The following is a 6,000-nucleotide window of genomic DNA, read 5'->3' as shown; positions in this document are numbered from 1 at the left end:
AACACATACTAAGATCCAGGTCTATAGAGCCGGTGTCCTGAGCACACTCCTGTACTGCAGTGAGTCCTGGACCCTTTGGGCACGTCAGGAGAGGAAGCTGAACACCTTCCATATGCATTGCCTCCGATGGATTTTTGGTATCACCTGTCAGGACAACGTTCCAAATAGAGTAGTCCTAGAATGAGCTGGAATTTTTAGCATGCATACATTACTGAAACAGCGACATCTATGTTGGCTTGGGCACGCTGCGACAATGGCTGATGGTCGGATTCCAATGGATCTCCTGTATGGAGGAAGTCACAAAAGCAGCAAAACCAGGGAGCTGGACGGGGGACAGATTGGATTTGTCTTCAGTGTGGAAGAGGTTATCACTTTCGAATCGGCCTCCTCAGCCACACTAGATGCTGTTCCAAGTCCTCTATACAGAGCACGTTACCATAGTCTTTCGAGACTGAAGGATGACTAACTAACTAACTAACTAACTGACTAACTGACTAGCTAACTAACTAACTAACTAACTAACTAACTAACTAACTAACTAACTAACTAACTAGTGAAGCACAGCAATAAATTTCAGAACAAAATCTGTTTGTGGTTTATAGATGTCCATAAAGCAACTTTTGAATCATTTTAGTAAGGCCTGCCAAGATTTTGGATTAACAATCAGCCTGAAGAAAACACAAGTCATGGGCCCGGGTGTGGACTCACCTCCGTCTATTATCATCTCTACACAAGAAGTGGAGGTTGTTCAGGATTTTGTGTACCTTGGTTCAACCATCTCTGACACTCTCTCCCTAGATGTTCAGCTGGATAAACACACTGGCAAAGCAGCTACCATGTTCTCTAGACTCATAAAGAGAATATGGCTTTATAAGAAGATGATGGCATATACCAAGATCCAAGTCTATAGAGCCTGTGTCCTGAGAACCCTCCTGTACTGAAGTGAGTCCTGGACCCATTGTGTACAGCAGGAGAGGAAGCTGAAGAGGTTCCATATGCGTTGTCTCTGGCGCATTTTTGGTATCACCTAGCAGGACAAAATTCCAAACAGAGTAGTCCTAGAACAAGCTCGAATTTTTAGCATGTATGCATTACTGAAACAGCGATGACTACATTGGCTCGGGCATGTAGTGAGAATGGCTGATGGTCAGATTTCAAAAGATCTCCTGTATGGAGAGTTACTGCAGGGAAAGCACCCCAGAGCGAGACCACAGCTGTGATACAAGGATATCTGCAAGCGGGATCTGTTGAGGAATGGACCTCAACAGATGGGAAACTTCGACATCTGAGCGTTCAGCCTGGAGGCAGGCAGTGCATCACGGCCTCTCCCAATTTGAAAAGACACATGTCCAGCAGGCCGAGGCAAAGAGGCAGTCCTAAAGCCAGTAAAATCAGGAGCTGGATGGGGTACAGACTATTTGTCTTCAGTGTGGAAGGGATTGTCATTCTCGAATTGGTCTTCTTGGCCACACTAGACATTGTTCCAAGACCTCTGTTCAGAGCACGTTACCATAGTCTCTCGAGACTGAAGGATGCCTACAAAAAAACACCATTTATATATAGATTGTTCTAAAAGAAAAGGGCATGCCACAACATTTGATTGTTCTGATGTATCTATACTCTGGACAAGAGGCTAGTGTTAGGACACGATATGGACAAAGAAAATATTTTGGACTTATGAGCAGGATTTATTCAAAATACTGATTGGATAAAGTGGGGAGCTGTTAGAATTAACAAAATCTGACCAAAGACCATGTGGGCTTTTGTAATGGGAGATCAAGAGCTGAGCATTGTTCATCTCAAAATACCTTCTAAAAATGGGTACACCCACTGTCACATTCTATTTACTTATTTACTTATTTACTTATTTGTTTGTTTGTTTGTTTGTTTGTTTATTTATAGCCCACCCATCTAGTCATATAGACTACTCTGGGCAGGTAACAACATATCATATAATAAATTACAGTTTACATTGCCTTCCGCAGATTTCAGTGCACCTTTTGATTCTACACCCTGGCCTTGCCTCTGGCATGAACAGTGTAGCTCAGATCAAGGTGAAAAAGGAAGAGTAGTGAGTGAGGTTGGCAGATAATACCACTGTTTCTGCTAGCCAGAAAATCCTGGGACTTCAACCCTCCCAGTTATCACTCCATTGCACTATTGGACTTGAGATCTTGGAACCTTGACCCATAAAAGAAAAAATGTATTTATATTGGCAGGGACAGATTGTTAGATGACAGGGTTGCTGACCTCATTTTAAAGAGGAGGAAAGTGTTTATTCCTCTCCTTATAATATACCCTTGCACACTATTTTTATTAATAACTATTTAATCAAATACTGTATTTTTCCTGTGTATAAGACATCCCCATGTATAAGACACATCCCACTTTTCTAACCCAAAATTAAGAAATCTAAGTGGGGCTTAGCAAGTGGAGGGGGAACGGGATCAAAGTGCTGCAGGACTGCTTTGGTTCCTGCTTTTCCCCTTCATGCTAAGCCCTGCATGGCTTAGCAAAATGAGGGGGAAAGGGATCAAAGCAACCCTGCGGCTGCACAATTGCTTTGATCCCTTTCCCCTTGTGCAGCCGCAGATTTGCTTTGATCCTTTCCCCCCTCCTTTTGCTAAGCCCTATGAGATCCCTTTGATCCCTGCTTTCCCCCCTCTACGTGCTAAGCCCCAGACGGCTTAGCAAAAGGAGGGGTAAAGCAGGGATCAAAGCACTGTATGATCCCAGAGGGCTTAGCAAGTGGAGGGGGAAAGCAGAGATCAAAGCGCTGCAGGATTGCTTTGATCCCTTTCCCCTTCCATTTCTTTTTGTTTTCTCCTCAGCTTACATCCATGTATAAGACAACCCTCAATTTTTAGTCTAAATATTTTAGACGAAAATATTGTCATGCACGGAAAAATACGGTAATTAGTTTTTGCAGCATTTCAGCATGTCTTATATGGGTTTTTAAAGCTTAATGATTGTTTTTATTGTTTATCATGTAACCAAACATCAAAATTGTGATGCCTACAGAGACATTTGGGCACTCCCCAGGGAACAACAGCACCCTGTTGGCTAATCTTTGCACTCCAGAAGCACCCTCGGATTGCTCCTGAAATGAACAAAGAAGAAGAAGCACAAACATCATAGAGTCAAGTTTGAACCAACAAAGTCAGGTTTGCTTGAGTGAGCCTCTTTTGAGAAGTACGAATATGAATTTATGAATATGAATTGGGTTGCCAGGATGCAATCTGGAGAGATTTTCCCCTCCTGCTGCAGAAGGAGGTTGTGCAGCAACTCTTCTCTGGTACTCACCCTCCTTTCTCCAGTTGCTGCAGAAATTGGACTTACGAATTGCTCAATGATCAGCTGATGTACGATCAGAAAAACTTGGAGAAAAAAATGAGTGGATGACACAGGCATAACAGCTATACAGTCTCACCACTGTTTCAGGAGTATTAGAAGCATCGATCAACAGAGCCAGCTCTACCATTAGGCACTCTCTTACAGGACAAAAGAGCGTGTTCCATACAGTCCGTCTAGCATCTACCGAACTAAAATGTTGCCTTTGGGTATGGTGGAGACCTCCATGTTATTTCTATTATATTTCAAAACTTATTTTTTGGACACTGACTCTCAGAATATTATAGCCACCACGGCTAGTTCTTGTCCAAAAAGGTACTATTTTTGATACCTGGCTGCTGCTGAAGCAATGTTCAGCTTCCAGTTCAGGCAGCTTCTGTACACAAAAACGACAATGTGTCACTGTGGCGTCCACCCTCGTGCCCCTTTGCTTGACCTTCAAGCCTCAGAGCACACGAAGGCAAACACTCTCTCCTTTTATGCTTGCTGCCACCAGGTGATCTCTTAAATCGCCATTACTTCAGAAAGATTCAGGTCCACACTTCAAGTTCTTTTAAATAATACTTTGGTTTATTGATTACAGAGATTCATAAATATCTTCAGTAGCTAATCACATCTAAATTTCCCAACCTACACACTCTATTACTCTGTCTGGCTTTTCTCTCCTGCCCGACTCCTACATATCTCTAACTAACTCCATCTGACTTAATCTGCTGACTCCACCTCTTATAGCATCTCTCTCGGCTCCGCCTCACAGCAATATGAATATTCATAAACCATTACATAATACAACAAGAACCATAGATCTAATAAATGGAGAACGCTACAGTCACCTTCTCTGTGCTTCAGGCAGCAAAATGAGTTGGTACAGCCACAAAAGTTATGCTTCCTGGATTGAATCCTGGCAAACCTAAACATGGAAAAACTGGATACAGACGTCTCAAAATCTGGCAATAGCTGCAGGATTCACTGCATGTTGACAATCATTAATATATAAATGCATTTAAGCCAGTGGTTCATTACACAACAACAATTACATGCTCGAAGTACTGTACTCTGTCCCTGGGGCTGGCAGAGAGCAGTGGAATCTTGATTCACTTGGCTCCTGCATTAATTTTTACAGATAAGCAATCATGTACATCCATTTAATCAATATAAATTGGCTTTAAACAAGGCTCTGCCATTCCCATCGTCCAACAGGAACTGTAATTTGCTGAGTCTCTCCTTACACATGAACACACACCCTAAAGTAACCTGATCAAATATGCATGCCAAAAGATGGATTGTATGAGAGAGCTTAAATCTTGAAAAAAAACATGATTTATAGCTGTGCCCACCTAAAACTAACCTATAATGCTAATGCAAAACTTGACTCCACAGAGCTGGGTTCTTAACATGAATAAGACGATTGATGGCAATGTGTTCATTACATATGGCTGAGTCTTGTCTCCATGTGTATTAGAGCTCCATCACCTGTGAGAAAAGAACCCCAGTTATACCAATTCTTTTCATCCCTCTGTTGTACCAATACTTTTTTCCAGCAGTCACGTGGTATAAATATCAGTAGGAGCATTTACATTGTTTTGAACTGCATCACTATGTTTCTGTTTGAATGGTTATACTGTTCTTTAATTTTGTATCGTGCGCATGGTGCATGCGCTCGTAATCTCAAGATTAGACCACTGTAATGCGCTCTACGTGGGGCTTCCTTTGAGGCTGCTGCGGAAACTACAGGTGATGCAGAATGCGGTGGCCAGATTACTCAGTGGAGTGAGAAAATTCCAACATATCTCGGCCACTCTGGCCGCATTACATTGGCTGACCATCCGATTCCGCATCGACTTCAAAGTGTTGACGCTTACGTATAAAGCCCTAAACGGTTTAGGGCCTTGATATCTGGCAGAATGCCTACTCCCACCAAGTTCTACCCGTGTCAATCGAGCGAGCCAGGAGGTGAGGCTGAGGAGCCTAACGCCGAGGGAGGCCCGGAAGGAGAAGACAAGAAATCGGGCCTTCTCGGCGGTGGCTCCTCGCCTCTGGAACAATCTACCTCCTGGGATTCGCGGGGCTCCCTCACTGGGTATCTTTAAGAAGCAATTGAAGACATGGATGTTTCGGCAGGCCTTTCCTCCAGACAATTCCTGATGTTCCTTTTCTTTTCCATTGCACTTGGTTTCTATTTTTGTAAAGTTTTATTATTTATGCTGTTGTATGTATGTATACTTTTATTATCTGATGATGTTAGCTGCCTAGAGTGGTCCTGAGTTGGCTAGTTAGGCGGGATATAAATAAAATAAATAAATAAATAAAATAAATTCATTTTCTCTACTGTGACTTCGGGCAAGAAACAGTTCTTTTTTAAAATTGCACTATTAAAGAGCAGGCCGGGTAGGTGGGGCTCGTCAGCCATGGAAGGCAGCCCATCTAGGAGAAGGAAAACTCCAATTTCAAACCTCCACTGCCTTGTGGCTATATCCACTCATGGAAAAGGCTTTAGGAGTTAACCTAGAGGCAAAATCTGGAGCTGGAGTCCCGAAGGCAGCATGTGTCATTTTGGCAACTCCTGCGACGTTGCTGGAGCCAGTTGTATTGGCTCTCGCCTTTCCATTGGACCATTTCAGCAATGTGAGGAGGGGGGATCTGCTGCTT

This window comes from Pogona vitticeps, chromosome 1 (genome assembly GCF_051106095.1).
Source record: "Pogona vitticeps strain Pit_001003342236 chromosome 1, PviZW2.1, whole genome shotgun sequence".
In the NCBI taxonomy this organism is placed as follows: domain Eukaryota; kingdom Metazoa; phylum Chordata; class Lepidosauria; order Squamata; family Agamidae; genus Pogona; species Pogona vitticeps.
This window is presented reverse-complemented; position numbering follows the sequence as displayed.